This window comes from Cotesia typhae, unplaced genomic scaffold, assembly GCF_013202065.1.
Source record: "Cotesia typhae breed Kobodo isofemale line unplaced genomic scaffold, CoteBio_Ctyphae scaffold_70, whole genome shotgun sequence".
In the NCBI taxonomy this organism is placed as follows: domain Eukaryota; kingdom Metazoa; phylum Arthropoda; class Insecta; order Hymenoptera; family Braconidae; genus Cotesia; species Cotesia typhae.
Window position 1 is genome coordinate 2032478 of NW_027423780.1, and position 16947 is coordinate 2049424.

Consider the following 16947-nt stretch of genomic DNA (forward strand, 5'->3'; position numbering starts at 1 on the left):
TTAAACATAGCTATATCGAACATATCGACTATTGTACTGAGAGTAGATATTTTATAAATTTTCCTGGAATTTAATGAATAATGAAAATTTAATAATAATCCATCAATTAATATTCACTCGTAATTTGATGATGCATTCGGTATGGATCTGAGATTTAACATCATTCGATTAACAGAAAATAAAAACCTGTACTGTGTCAATCTCGAAAACGAAGTCCGCGAAAACCCCTAATGACTAGAAGATTCATTGCGGACAGTCCGCATAAGCCCCTTATAAAGTATGAAAAATCATATAAAAAGTCTTCAAAAACCCCATACTATATATACAATCGTTGTAAATAGTCCGCTAAAGTCACGTATATATGAAATATTTAGTGCGGACGGTCTGCCCACAAGATGTATATCTTATACACTTTTCTCCGAAAGTCCGCAATAGTCACGTACAAGCAAGAACCTCAATGCGGACGGTCTGCGAAAACGACATTATTATCCGGACTTACTGCGGACTGTCCGCATTGACGACAAAAGTCCGCGATAGTCACAAGTTGTGACGATAAAGGTCCGCGAAAACCCCATACGATAAACATATATATATATATATATATATATATATATATATATATATATATATATATATATATATATATATATATATATATTATGATGCGTTTTTCTTCACGGTGCTGGCGTCGACAGCACCGGGGAGTTCCACCTAAATGTTGGCTTACCTGGTTCGTAGCTTGTTGGGCGCCAGGAACGTTACGTTCCGCGGTTCGAATTCAGCAATTGATCGTCGTCGGGCGGCAGGTCAACGTCGAAGAGATCCTAAATTTTGTAGAGCGAGTGTAGAAATCGAGGCGGAATAATTTTACCACCAGAGAATAGAAAAATAGAGACAACTCAAAGAAACAAGTAATGCGCAGGGACTATTCAATTAAAAAAAAGAATCTGAATATGACCGAAATTACATATAATGAGTTATTCTTGGTTCGTTTAACAAACAAAATTTCAAATTAAGGAAATTAATTGCATTCGCTTTATTATCGCCAACAACAAAAAAAAACTAACAAAAAAAAAAAAACAAAAAAAATAATCGTTTCGCTTATCGTATCGTAACAACAAATTTCGAATTTCTCAACAAAACAAATTAAATGTCGCCGCTTCGTATTAACCAATTCAAAAAAAAATTAACAAAGAGAAGGAAAAAAAATGTTCTAGTTCGCGTTTATTTTCCTAACAACAAAAATTTCGACTTCATCAATATAATTAATTATCGCCACTTTCTTCGTAACAAATAAATTTGAGTTTTCAAAAAAATTACAAAAATATAATTGTCGTAGCCTTTCTTTCGTAATAACAAATTTTTAAATAAAAAAAAAAAATCAACAACAAAAAAAATGTACTGTTTTGTATTTCTTTCCTAACAACCAATTTCGCATTTATCAATAGCATCGATTTGTCGTATACTGGTTCGATGATACAAGCGATCGATCAATTATCCGCCGCGGCGGGTAAGTGAACCGTCGGTAACTGTTGTTACCCGGCGGGCAATCTACGGGACAAAGCTCGAGGTACAGTTCCTAGTTACGCTCGTAGATGGACCTGGGTTCGCGCCAATTTTATTCGGCATGCAATCTCAAACTTTGGTCAATTAAATTGACACTGTACACAACATTCCTTACAACGGATTAAATATATTTTGGCACCGAATATCTGGCTGACGTCACCCCGAAGCCGAAAATCAACAACACAATTGCTGAATTTCGGTACGATTTTACTTTCTGACTTAATTACAACATTCGTAATTATCTGATTTTCGATAACAATAAAAAAAATAATTAATTAATTGCAAATCATAACTCTCTGCGTAATCGTGGACCGCGGTGAAGTCACCCAGGAATATTAACAAATTGCGACCGCACTTACCCCGTTCAGTCGACTCTCCAGGGTGGTTTAAAATTCCTGATAGCAGTTGTCGGCGGTGCTGACGGCGGCAGAGGCTCTCGGCGATGGCGTCACGGAATTTTTCGTTGTCGGAATGACCAAATCTCCTTTCTTGTTTTTTTTTTTTTAATTCTTGACTGCCTGGCAGTTGACAATTACAGCAATTACAGCAATTCACGAGAGAAACTCTAGCGTCGACTGGATCGACACTCAAAATAACAATTACTCAACAAAATAAGTAAATTCACCACCTAAGCGACTGAATTTTCGTAATAATAATTAACATTCGTTTTAACTTTATTTCGTAGCATAACAACAAAACTATCAGCGGTTCAACAGTGGCTTTTTCGGTGTCCGGCTCAGAATTGCTCTCAAATTGTCTCTCAAATTGTGGAGCAGCGGTTTGATGAGAGATTGGTTTTTGGCTGTTCTCTGGGTTTGCTGGTCGACGTGGAATCCGGCGTTATGTCACAGGTTGACTCGTCGTTAGTAAGTGGCTTTTATCGGGGTACTTACCAAATACTTAATACTAACTTAATTCTAGTTTACTTCTAACTCATGCTAACAGAATAATAGTTATTTCAAATAATTATCGGCGCCGCGCTTTCGAGCTGCGGGATTCGCTGTACTCGCCTGGCAGTCTCTAGATGGCGACTGGGTCGCGGCGAATAAAGATAAATCTGAATTTTAAATGAAGTAACCAAAAAAAATTATCAATTAAGTAGAGCTGTGCTCGTGACTGCGGGTCTGTCAAGGCCCCACGTCACAATACCCCCTAGCCGTCGACCAGGAGCCCAAGCGGCTTATGTCAGGCGGGTACCTGCAACAAACACAAGGGAGTCGGGAAACATAAACAACTCTCATTCATTCAACCCTTTTATTATAAAAATAGAGAACAAAACAACAAGGACTCCGCTCTGCGGCACGTGCAACACCCTCGCAGCGGCGATAGCTTACGCAACGGCGTATTCAGTCAGTCCCCGGTGGCGACGAGATCATTCGCCCAACGGCGAGTTGAGACGAAACCAATACAATAAGTAATAATAATAAAAAAAAATAAACAGAAAATACAAAAAAAATAAAAGACACGATTAATTCCTCCTTTTTTTTTTTTTTTGTGTAAGTGCTCCAATCTACTGCGACGACGTTATTGGAATCGGCAGTTGGGCTGGCAACGACGACACTCTTCGTAATATACGCCGATTTCGCCGCAATGAAGGCAGAAGGTACCCCTCGGGTACGGGCACAGCTGCATTCTGTGGTCTAACCCACAATTCCAACAGCCGGGTTGGCGTCGTGGCGGCAGATACTCGTCGTCGATGAGGCTCTTGGCTAGCAGCTTCGCATTTCGGAGCGCTTGCGCCAACGATACCTTGGGCAGCAAGGTCTCCGGCGGGTTTGCCTGGACGTAAGCTAAGGCTTGAGCCCGACGCTGTGCGACGGTCATCACCGGCTCTCGTCGTGTAATGCTCCCTCCGTGCGCAAGGATAATACTCTCCGCCTCGGCCACGCATTGTCCCCCCTTAGTGATGGGTCGGCGGCACGTGTTACATCGCCATGGCAGAGCGATGATCGTGGGGTCCTTCCCCTCGGCGGTTCCGACGTCCTTTGGCTCGAGTGCCCACTGGGCACGCAGGCGAGCCATCATCCGTGACAGCGGGTTGCGGCGACCCGCCAACACGGCGATACACGGCTCCCTCTCGTCGGGACTGGGCCTTAAGCCCCATACGTCGTCCTGGTCGTGAATAGCGGCCCAAAGGCGTAAGCTTTCGAACAATTGGTTCTCGGCGGTTGACATTCTGTAAGAAGGGGCACAAATAACATAGAACATGCGACGAATATACAAGTACAGTTATTACCAACATTCATACAGGGTTCGAGCTTCGGTTAGTCCCCAATCTCGTCGTCGGATGAACTACGCTTTATTAACCGTAATGCTTTGACGTGCTGTCGTCCAGCAGGGCGACTGTTCTCATCTATCAGTTCGTATATGACCGGTGAAACTACTTTCTAGACCGTATAGGTTTCTAGCGAGTATTTCTTTGCTAATTTCGACGAAAACCGATCCGCGCCGCGAGATAAGATGTGTTTACGCACTCTAACGACGTCTCCGACGGCGAATCGTGTATCTCGGTGGTTCTGGCGTTCAAAACTACGGCCTAAATTATCGGCTACAAGGTCGTGAAGTTGCGTTAAGCGGGTAAGACGGGTTACCCACGCGTTGGTATCGGGGCAAGGGATCTCAGTGTCTCGCTCTATCAATTTCCGATAATAATTCGGCGGTCGGGGCTGCCAACCATAGTTCAGCATGGCTGGTGAAACATGCGACGAACTGTGTACGGCGGTGTTATAGGCGTGTCGGAATTCATGGACATGTTCGTCCCATACTCGGTGATCTAGATCGACATACTAGATAATCATGGTTTTCAGTACCCTATTAACGCGTTCAACGGGATTAGCCTGCGCATGGTATGGCGGTGTCCGGGAATGGTGGATTCCATAGGCGGTGGCGACCTCTGCCATCAGTTTATTGACGAATTCCGTCCCATTGTCGGTCAGTAACACCTCCGGGCACCTGAATCGGTGTACGATGAGTTTATCAAACTCTCGGATGATCGTCGGTCCGTCAGCCTTCCGGATCGGGCATAATTCGATCCATTTCGTGAACAGATCCTGGAAGACGACCATGTATTTGAACTGGTTCTTGCTGGTTGGAAACTCCATGCAATCGGCGGCGTCCACCGTCTACGGCGTGTGTACTGTACGTCGGCACATCAGTCCAGCAGCTGGTTGCTGCGAAACTTTCGAGGTTTGACATATGGGGCATTCAGCGACGAATTTCCGGACATCCTCGTCCATCCCGGGCCAATAATAATCTGTAGCGACCCGATTCGTCGTTTTCTCTACGCCGAAGTGGCCGGCATCCGGTGGGTCATGGTTCTCGGCGATGATTCCCCAATGCGCCGCTTTCGGTGGAACCAGCTTCCACGCATCCAGGTCCTCGGCGACCTGTGCAATCATCGTATTCGGTTTGTATCGGTACAGTCGATCTTCTTCGACTCGCCAACCGTTCCACCGGTTTGGGTTCGCAAGGACGTCACCCTTACGTCGGGTGTACCAATCGTCAATTACTTCTGCGGCGGGTACGTCCATTATCTCGACTGCATCATCGACAGCACAAATTTCCTCTTCATCATAGTCGTTCTCCTCGCGCTCAAACATGCGTGACAACGCATCGGGTACGTCTTTCAGCGACCCCTTCCGATATTCGATCGGGAACTGGTACTCGGCCAATCGCATCGCCCATCGACTTAATCGCGGGGTCTTACTCTTTACATCACGTAGCCAGCGTAAACTGATGTGATCCGTAACCACCTTGAAGCGATAGCCCTCTAAGTAACGTCGGAAGTGCTCACATGCCCACAACACGGCGAGGCACTCTCGTTCGGTGGCGGAATAATTTCGTTCAGCTTTATTCATGATGCGACTGGCATATGCGACGACTTTTTCGCCCCCTTCATGCTCCTGCGTGAGGACGGCCCCTAACCCCGTGGCGCTGGCGTCCGTTTGCAGTACGAACGTATTGGAATAGTCCGGGCACGTCAGCACTGGCGCTGTAGCCAGCGCTACCTTCAACGCATCGACCGCCGCGTCCTGCTCCGCGGTCCAGGTCCAGCGAACCTTTTTGCTCGTCAGTCTCGTCAACGGCTCAGCGATCGTAACGAAGTCAGGGATGAAACGTCGATACCATGACGCCATTCCTAGAAATCGTCGCACTTGTTTCATATTCTTCGGGCGGGGAAACTCCAGCATCGGCTTGACCCGCTCTGAATCGACGAGCAGACCCTGCTCGTTTACGCGATATCCTAGATACGGGACTTCGTTGGTACAGAACTCGCACTTTTTAACATTGATTTTTAGATTGGCCGACTTCAGAGCGTCGAAGACCTCGGCCAGAGCATTCAATTGCTCGTCAAACGTTTCCGTGACAATGATGAGGTCGTCTAGGTATCCAAATACCTTCAACCCGCGTCGATTTTTCAGCATTTCGTCGATCAGGCGTTGGAAATGCGGTGGCGCGCCGGCTAGGCCAAACGGCATTCCTACATACTGGTACATGCCCCGTCCAGGTACACTGAATGCCGTATATTCGCGACTTGTTGGGTCTAGCTTCACTTGGTGATAGGCGTGCTTCAAGTCGATCTTCGAAATGAACTTCGCACCGCTTAACTGGTCCAGGATCCATGTCATCAACGGTAATGGATACGCACATGGCTTCGAGATCGCGTTCAGACGTCGGAAATCAAGGTACACCCGGTACTCGCCCGTCGCCTTTTTCACCATAATCACTGGATTGCACCAGGCGCTCGTTGACGGCTCGATAATGCCTGCTGCCAGTAATTCATCAACTTGGCGGCACACTTCCGATTCGATGATCGGCGAGGTCGGGTAGTTGCGCTGACGGATTGGCTCGTTCCCTTGTACGTCGATTACATGAGTCAGGAGATTCGTGAAGGTCGTCTCGCCGGTATATTGCACGTCTGGTAGCCTCCGAGCGAGCAATTCGTCTAATGCAGACTGCTGATCGGGCGTTATCTCCATAATGGCGGCGATCTCTTGCTTCCCGACGAATGATTTCGATTCCCAGTCGTAAATCTCATCTGTGGGGCGTAGGCACCAGTCGTTGGTGCTTCCGTCGTAGCAAATCCTAAAGGTATGGATAGCGTCCATGCCCAAAATCATATCATAATTCAATTGTGGAATTACTCGTACTTCCACAGGTCGTAGTTCGGTCGCGATTTCCAGTGGCAGTGTGATCACAGCGTGAATCAACAGCAGCGAACCGTCAGCCACGGTAGCTGTCTGTCGGTTCGTCGGTCGGACCTTGACTCCTAGCCCATTGACCCAATCACGTTCGTCGACCTCTCGTATGCACGTCACAGAAGATCCGGTGTCTAATAACGCCTTGATTGCACGGCCTCCTATTTTGACATCGATGTATGGGCGGCGATCTGATCCACTCAAGGTCGTCGGGCAGACCTCAATTGCTACGTCACGGAAGATTTTCGCTCGTTCCTCGGGCGAAGCGCAAATTTGGTGATGTAGCGGCCAATCGTCACGTTGATGGGCATCCGAACAGTACCATGCGAACTTACACGTCCGACAGCGCCTTAGCTGCTCGGTCGTCGCGCATCTACTGCATTCTTCACGCGAGTCATCGGGCCCCGTCGTTTCAGCGACTGGGCGGTGTACATACGGTTCAGGTGCGGCACGCGAGTCGGATATCAAGTTAACGGGATCGCAAGGGCCTAAGTCGATATCGAAAATGTCCGGAATCGGTTCAGTAGGTCGAAAAACACAGTCAGTTCGTTGATCTATCGAGTTCGGGGTCAGTTTCGGGTCGGTTCGGGGTTTTTCATCGAGTACTACCGGTAGAGGCAACGTAGCCATGGCGACCACCTCCTTAACCGGCACATCGATCCGTGTACTTGCGGAGAACAGCATTGAACCGCTTACTGCTGTCCCCGGGACGCATTTCCCGGCTGTTCGTTACGTCGTTGGTTCCATTGCGTGCAGCCCGGACAACCTGGTGTCAGAGTCCCCTCTGAACCACATGTCCTGCAATAGCCCACTCGTATCGGCGCGGAACACTGGCTGCGGACGTGGCCTGGTTGCTTACAGTTGAAGCACACGCCTAGTAATTCCAGTGCAATGGTGAACGGTCGGGTACTGAGTCGTTGAACTCGTTGCAGTCCGAGTTGCCCCTGTTGTATCGATGGTTGGTTTCGTGGTACAAATGGCAGCTTCGTAGGGTTCAGCGCGGCGACACCGTTAGTTGTCACCGGCGACGAAGTCTGAACCTGGTTGTCGGCCTCAGGCGAAAAGTTATGATATATATTATGATGGCTTTTTCACGGCACTGGCGTCGACAGCGCCGAAGAGGACCGCCTAAAGTTTGGCTTACCTGGTTCATAGATTGTTGGGCGCCAGGAACTTCCGTTCCACGGTTCGGTGGTTCACGTTCGATCGTCGTTGGGCGGCGGATCGAGGCCAAGGAGATTCAAAAGTTTAAACGGAGCGAGCAAGGAAATTGGTTCGGAATAATAATTAAATAAAATAAAATAAAATAAAAATAAAGAGAGAGAAAAAAAAATAAATGCCCAGGAACGATTACGAGTCACTTTATTTATTTAATAATTAAAGAGGTCGAATAACAATCGCAAGTTCAATTAAAAAAAAATAACAAAAGAACGAATAAGATCAATACGAAAAAAAAAATCTTTATAAATAATTCATTGTTGAATAATTTCGTGAAATCGCCAAAATAACAAAGCCAATCGGAATTGGGACCGCAGTCAATCGCAAACAAGGAAGCAAAAATTAATTTTCTTGCACGCCAGACAATAAACCAAATCGACAATAGTTTCGCAGACAAAGAAATAAAAAAAAAATTCCTTAGTGAAAAGCAACAACAAAAATTATGTTTATCCGTTCTTCTCTTAACAACAAATTTACGCAGGTCTCTAAAAAAATTTTAATCGTTCGCCCTTCTCGTCTTAACAACAATTGGTGAATTTATTAACAAAACAAAATAAATATAAAAAAAAAATAATTGTTTCGCTTGTCTCGTCGTAGCTACAAATTAGAGGTTTATTAATAATAATAAAGGAATTATTTGTTCGCCTTGTTCGTATTAACAACAATTTACAAATTTATCAATAATAAAAAAATTATTTGTTTCGCCGTGTTCGTCTTGACAACAAATCATGAATTTATCCACAATGGTAACAAAACGAATAGTACCAAATGAATTTATCAATGGGATCGCTCTGCAATAAATCGATTATCGATCGTACAATGTCCCTCAGTTACCCTTCGCGGCGGATAACAGGACCGTCGGTAACTGTTGTTACCCGTCGGGCAATACGCGGGAACAAAGCTCGAGGTATAGTGCCTAGTGTCGTTCTCAGATGGCCCTCTCGTCGAGCCAATTTTTTTTTTACGGCAGGTAATCGCAAACTTTACCACACAAATCGACAACGGTACACAATATTCGTTAACAACGTATTACAAAAAAAGATTTGGCACCGGTCACCTGGTTGACGTCACCTCGAAGCCGGAATTCAACAGCAATTGTTGAATGTCGGTACACAGTTAACTTCGGACTTAATGCCGAATCGTAATTAATTATTAATTCAATAACAAAAAAACTTAAGTAAGCACTTATCGTTTAGAATTCGGATTAATCGCGGATCGCGGTGAAGTCACCCAGGTACACTAAGAAACTACGACCGCACTTACCCCGTTCAGTCGACTTCTCGGCACGGTGTGAAAAAATCTAGGAAGTCGGTATCGGCTGTGCTGACGGTGGCAAAGGTCCTCGGCGATGGCGTTCCCCACGGAATTGGCGTTGTCGGAAGACCAAAAAAAAAACAACTTTTGATGTCGTCCTTGACTGTTTGGTGTACGGCAATGACACAATACAATTAACTTCGGCGGGATCGAGACTCTCAATTTACAAAATAATTAAATTTAACAACAAAGCGGCTTAATTTGCAATGTAATGAGTATTTCCGAATTTCGATTAGCAACAAAAATTTTTTTCAGCGTATCAAAGTGGCTTGAACGAGATCCAGATCAGAATTGCATTCCTTTCTCTTTCGTTTGCCAGCAACATGTGGTTTTTCTCTAGCGCAGCTGAAAAGCTGCGCGTCCAATCAGCCGTTGTCGGATAAATTTCCCTGGTCGATGGTTGGTCGATTTCCCACTTTAGTCCTTCCTTCGGCGTTCAGGTGGAGCCTCGATGTGCTCCCGTCGCTTCAACGTCCAGTCGTTCGTAAATTCCGATTCCGGGTTTCCCTCGTTGATCGTTGTCACTCCCAGATGTCTCTCTGGTCGTTGATTGCGAACTGAACTGCGGACTCACCCGGTCGCTTTTCTCATTCGCTCTCTCTCTCTCTCTCTCTCTCTCTCTCTCTCTCTCTCTCTCTCTCTCTCTCTCTCTCTCACACTCTATAAAATACATCGTGAATTGTCGGACGCATCCATCCATACTTAATATAGTTTTAATTTCTTTGGCGCGGTTCGGCTTAATGTTTACCTCGAGCTTTGCATTCTGATCGGAAACCACTTGGGGCGACACAGGCGCGTCGAATCTCAGCATTCCATCAGCTTAGCCAACACTCAAGACTAAATAATACTCAAAAAAAAAAATAATCTCTATTTTGAAATCTAGATGGGAAAATTTCCCATGTCACAATATATATATATATATATATATATATATATATATATATATATATATATATATATATATATATATGTCAGAGAGGCAGGAGTTATTGTTGGGGATTCGGTATTTTGTGATTCACTCATTTTTATTATTACAATTAATTAATATTCACAATTACAAAAAGATCAATTATTACGAATGAGTAGATAAACTCGTACAAGGTTAAGTTAATTCAGGCCGCAAACAATAGTAATAATATCTTGCGATTGACCGAGACTTAGGAAATAACGAATTCGCGATCACCAGGACGTCCGTTCAATCTCGATCTCAAAGCAAGAATGTCTTTTCAAAAACTCTTCTCAAATAATCTGCCTGCTGCACATTTCTCTTTTCCTTATTAATTTTATGATACCCCTATCGTCCTGGGATCCCGACTACGTTGACAACCATGTGCCTACCTAGGCCTAAGCCTACCGCAATAAAACATTTTAGTTATATCTTATTTTTCAAAATATTAAAGTAACAATACATTTCTTAAAATAACTAAAAAAATAGAAATATCCTGAAGAATATTCTCATCGCTTCGTCAGAAAATACTCCACTGTACTTTACTCTCCGACACGGCCATTCTGACAATCACACGCCCTCGGGTGTATCTAAAACATTGAGTTACAGTGGTATTTTAGTTTTTGATCTTGACTGACCTCGCTTATCATAAAACATTTTACAATAGGTAAACTACATAAGAAAATTTCAGAAGTCCTTTCCAGCAACAGAAATCCATTAATCATTTGTAACAGGGTAAATTACCCTAAATCGATAAGTCGCCAGAGATCGATAATTAGTCGACTCAGCACTGGCGCGCCCCGATCTTCGGAGTTTTCCGTTTAGTAATTAAGAGAAGGGGGGGGGTGGATTGGGTAAGTGCTCGGGAGTCGGAGAGTGACAAAATCAGAAGAGGTTTGATAGTCAGCCGCACCGGTCACTACTCAACAAAGCAGCAGGTAATTAATTTTTCGCACGTGAATTTTCGGAACGCTGCGATGATTTTTTAAGATTGTCTTTCCAATCTTTTAGACAAGGTTTCTAACGTTAGTTCTGTTACAGGAAAAACTGAACTTAGAGTGAGGACAATTCCCCGGAGTGAAAAAGAATCTAACAACCGGTACCTGGAGGACTCACTACGGTAGGCAGACATCGTGGACGTAGTCAGACAAAAACCCAGGTACATTATTTCATTCCGTGGGTGGAAAATAGACCGCGGTTTGTACTCGGTCTATCATTCCTCTTCTTTTCTTAAATTTTATTCAATAATTAAATCGTAGAACATTTGCTAGTTTTTGGATTAGTGATTTTCATGGGGGTTTATACCCGGGGATCGCTCGATCGACCTTGCGGGGGAAGTTTTAATATCTAAAAGTTTTCAATCAATTAACTAACATCTAAGAAAATTCATTAAATTAATTTTTCAATAATTAACTGAGTAAAATTGATTGATCTTTGTCATTGAGAAAAATAGACAAATTTTTATTCGTGGAATTTTCGTCAAGCGTCAGTTGTGTGTCACATAAATTCCAATACCCAAGGTCAAGCAAAGACTTGACTAGCGAATGTTCTAGCAATTGAAATTGACTATTTCGACTCGTGTCGAATTTTTATAATTGATAAAACAATCAGAAAATTGTTGATAATATTTTATATTAAGAATTAATTACTAAGAATGTTTTATATTAAGAAAATTATTAATTGAGAATATTATAGAGTGGAAAATTGTTAAGATTGTTATATTTAGAATTTATTATTGAAAATAAGATAGATCGGAAAATTTTTAAGTATTAATTGTGAAGAATATTATAGTAAGAATTTATTATTGAAAAACAATACCGATCAAGGAAAATTATTAAGAAGGTTATATTAGGAAATTTTTATCGAAATTATTATATTATAAAATTATTTTAACAAGTATAAATTTAAGTAAAATAATGGGGATTAAGTCCGTAAAGTAATTAAATTAAAATAAATGACACTTGATAATTGTCAGCGTGGATATTAAGTCTAAGTAATCAGTGATATTGAGTCAAGGTCAACACGAAAAAAGTTTAGTAAGAAATTGGTCATGATATAGGAATTTTCGTTTCACCGATAGCCAATGATTGAGTAAAATAAAAATAAATTTATAAAATTAAAAAATTAATTAAGCGAAGTGTGGGTTATGTGTGTGAAGAATTGTATGGGTTATGCGTGATAGAGAGTGTTAATAGTGTTAAATGCGGTAGTCCTGTGGACTTAGTTTTAAGTTAAAAGTGCGTAAAGTGTGGAGTTAGTTTTGGTCGTCCGGTGGACGTTAAATTTTAAGCTTAGTTTTAGGTCAGGTGTGGGAGACCGTTCGTTAGAAAAAGCCCAGTAGTTTTAAGCAGGTGTGGGAGACCGTTCGTTCAAAAAAGCCCATTAGTTTTAGGTCAGGTGTGGGAGACCGTTCGTTAAGAAAAGCCCATCTAGTTTTAAGCAGGTGTGGGAGACCGTTCGTTCAAAAAAGCCCGTCTAGTCATCGTATCGTCAATTGGAGGTTCGTTTGTAAATATCGTTTATTTCGCAGTTATTCTCCGCTTCGTTAGATTATAAGTGTGTGTGTGAGCGCTTAAAATTGTTAAGTTTGTTAAATTTTTATTGTTAATAAAACTGATCAGATTGCTAATTAAATTTTTATTATTTAACAGCACCTTCCTCCACTCTCTCTACCCTAACGTAAGTTTTCTCAGCTCTGGACCGGTTCCAGGAACCGTGATTAATAATCCTGGTGGCGCCCTGATAATTTTTATTGTTATTAGTTTTGTTAGTTAATTTTGAAATTGATTAGGGGCTAACCTGAACAGGTAAAACTGTTACATTGGCGCCCAACTTCTTAAAAAAACCCCATAGAGAGAGAATGGAAGTTGTTGAGTAATAAAATTTTAATTAATTAATTAGAAACATATTATTCAATCATTGGAAAAATTATCTTTTATTTTATTACTTGAATAAAAATTTTTTTTTTTTTTAACTTAGAAAAGTGCGTTACTGAGTGTCGAATAGTTTTCTTTCTAATTTTCTTTGAAATTCAAATTTTAGCATTAACTTAATTCTTAAAAAAAAAAAAAAAAAAAAAAAAAAAAATTATTATCATTCAGCTAAACCCAGTAGCTTGTGGTAGTTTTTTTTTTCTACAAGTCACAGCTATTTTGGGTATCAAAGAAAATCATCATAATAGTCAAACCCGGTAGTCGAATTAAGTCGAAGTATTTTTCTTACAATAAGGATTAAAATACTTATCGATTTTGACTACCTCGGGTAAATTTACTTTTCATTTTGAGGAATTTACATTGAGAAAATTCGACAATTGCTTTTGAAAAGAATTTTAATCCTATTCAATTTAAAATTAGCAAAAATTCTTTTCTTTCATAGAGAATTATAATAAAACATTAATTGACAAAATTTATAAAATCCTTTTTCTTTTGAACAAATTCTTTTGGTTTTTGAAATTTATTTCAATGTTAAATTTTCTTTTATTGTCTAAATTAAAATTTGACAATTGTATTACAACATCGTGAAGTACTTTTCAAAAGAAATTTTGACTAATAATCCTCAAAAGAATTTTTATCCTATTTAAATTAAATTTAACAATAGTTTCTTTTCATTCATAGAGAAAATAATTAGTTATATCTTATTGGAAAATTATAAAATCCTTTTCTCTTGAACAAATTCCTTTAGGAATTTATCACATTATAATTTTTTTTCTTTATCAAATATTTTATATTACTTATTCTAAAATTAAAATCTTCAATATTAGATACTTGAATTATAAGTTATTGTCGTGTTTCAAAAGTGAGATTCAAAAGATCTGAGAAGTATTTTATAAATTTTAACACAATGTTACGTCAAGGTGGACCGAGAACCAGGTCTCAAGGACTCGAAGAGCCAGAAGAAGAGGCCCGACGACTTTCCTTCGGTAGAGGCCAGGGTAGAACATCACCGATTATTACTAATAGACCAGGATCCAACGTTGATCAGAGACCCTTGGGGGAGTCAGCTCAAGTACCCGGGTCAGGCGTCATGCCTGCGCCCATGGGTGAGTCGACTCATTTAAACCCGGGTTGTAGACAACATGGATCCGCGGGAGTAATGTCTTCGGTCCAAAACAACCAACGTATATCAATAGGCGAGACGCCAGGTACGAGTGGGACTGCGTTGTTCCCTGGAAATCAAAACATGGCCAGAATCAGCGATGTAATTGGAGGGAATACGATTACACCAGCTCCAGCAGCTTCGTCAAACTCTTCATTACATTTCGGAGAGGTTGCTGATACCATGAACGGAATAATTGACGACATGGACCGTGAGCTCTCCTGGATACAACACAGACTCCGAGGTGATCCTACAACCAATCAAGCACCTCGAACACGACTTCTAGGAGTCGAGGAAGCAATAAGAGAACGAGAGACACGGGAACAGGCATTAAGAGACCAGTTGAGACACGAACAAATTCAACGAGAACGTCTCGAACGCCTGCATCAACAACAAGAGCAGGAAATTCGTCAACTTCGTGAACGTGAACGACTGGCTCGTGAGATTTACTCAGGGACAGCGCATCTTGGAGGAAATTCGAGTTCTCTTTTATACCAACAGATAAATAATCAAGAGACTCGACCAATCGGCTTGACTTCTCGCCCATTGATCAACACAGTAAACCGACAGAATTATCAAACAACTAATGTCGGACAACAAGATTGTTACCGGGGTTTCACACCAGGTAACACTTACATACCACAGGCTAATTATCCTGGGAATTGTCCCGATAATTATACACGTAGATCGCCTGGAGATGACTTCAACGGGTTGAACACTAACATTAGGCCTGGACACACTTCCTATAGCTGCTGGAAGGAAATCAAGGACAGCATACAGATGTCCGGCATTTCCTTTCCTCAAAAAGACATAACAGCTAACGATTTCGTGAATGCATTGGAGGCTAGAGCGAGACGAGAGGATTGGAGTGAACCAGAGCTGATGAAGGTGATCAGTTACACCCTGAAGGGAGCAGCAGCTCGCTGGGTGGATTCGAACTACTACAGATGGCAAAACTTCGCCCAGTTCAAGCAGGAGTTCCGAAAAGCTTTCGGCAGCCCTGTTACAGACCATCAGATGATCCTGGACATAAGTGAGATGAGGATGAGTCCTAGGGATAATGCCACGGAGTTCGTGCTCAATGTCCAACAAAAATATCAATCGATGGAGATTCCTCCACCAGTCCAGGAACAGGTGAACTGTATCCGTAACCACCTAACAGACGAGCTGAGACTCATGGTCTTCTCCAGACAAGTAACAACATATGAAGACCTTCTCAACGTATTACACGAGGCAGCCAGGTGTACCAAAGACTCGAGTAGCAAAAACCAGTCTGTCTCTCAATCTAAAAGCGCGGACAAACCCCGTTTTGGAGCCATTCAACATCCTGACGAGGAGACAGAGTATATTGAGGAAATTGTCGAACTCCCCCAATTCAATAATATTCAGTTAAATTGAGGGGAATACGACAACCGTTATGGAGTCATCAGACGTCCTAATAACCAGTTTCCAGCCAATAAACAATATTATCGCTCGAGGTTTTATCCATCACAGCAAACAAATGCTACTCAACTAGAAAACCAACAATTGCCGGTACAGAATATGCGAACTGAAACCCCTAATACCATCTCATCAGGACAATATGGAACTCTTCAACAACCAGGACTACAATTTTCGAATGCACCTATACAAGACCTGGGCCAAATGTATAACTTAAAATACATCAGAGGACCGAGCCCCTGTTTCAACTGCGGCACACCAGGTCATACATTCGAAGTCTGCCCGGGTCCAAGAAGAGAAGTTTGCAATTTCTGCTACAAAACAGGTCATACCAGGGAGAACTGTCCCTTATCAGCTCTCTGGAATAACCAACCTGGATCAGCAACAACCAATACTGAATCTCCTGCTGAGAAGGTCGTTCAACCAATTCAAAAAAATGCCTAGGGGTGACACGTAAGTTTCCCACGTGTTTACCAGAACAAATTGAAAAGCAGGGAAACAATAATTTCACTGTATTGAGAGAAACCAATCTGGATTCATACCCGAGAAAGGACGCGGGAATTAAACCAGTCTTTCCTCGAGGGCCAGATGAGGTAAACAGTGACCACGTCATTGATTCTGTTGCTGAGGTTGATATATAAGATAAATCAATAGCTAAACCACTCTATCTAGAGGAGGTAATAAGAGCAATTACCTTATTAGAGGACCCCTTATCGGTCCCTCCTGATGAAGTAATAGAACCCTGTATATCCTTGGTCGAACAAAACTCCGAGGAAAATTGAGCAGCAGAAGAAATCTCTGATTCGGAGTGGGAAGACGAAGTAGAGACTCTATGTGAACCAGCAACGACACCAGCTGCCTTGGTACCTTCTCAAGCTTCATTTATACCTCGAGTGCTTCAAGGCAAACCTCTCTCTGCGTCTTTTATTCACAGACTGGCTAGTAGACGAATTTTCAAACCTGGAAATGGGTCACCACCTGAAAAAACGTCACGTATCCCGACCTCGGTGTGGATATTTGGAGTAAAACTCCAGGGAATTCTGGACACAGGCAGTGAGAGGTCGTATATAAATGAAAAGGTGCACCAAGATATCAAACATCTAGCTGCTGGTGAGCTTCAAGACGATCAGACTAAGAAAGGAGTGCTTCTTGCTAATCACTCTACTTGCA

At 42.3% G+C, this 16947-nt stretch overlaps 1 long non-coding RNA gene across 1 annotated transcript; it reads left to right on the forward strand.

The window, feature by feature from the left end:
* Positions 1-11148: 11148 nt before the first annotated feature.
* Positions 11149-12876, forward strand: LOC141537264 (uncharacterized). The gene is made up of 2 exons (XR_012480897.1): positions 11149-11180; positions 11284-12876. It is a non-coding gene; the product is annotated as an uncharacterized LOC141537264 (long non-coding RNA).
* Positions 12877-16947: the final 4071 nt, after the last annotated feature.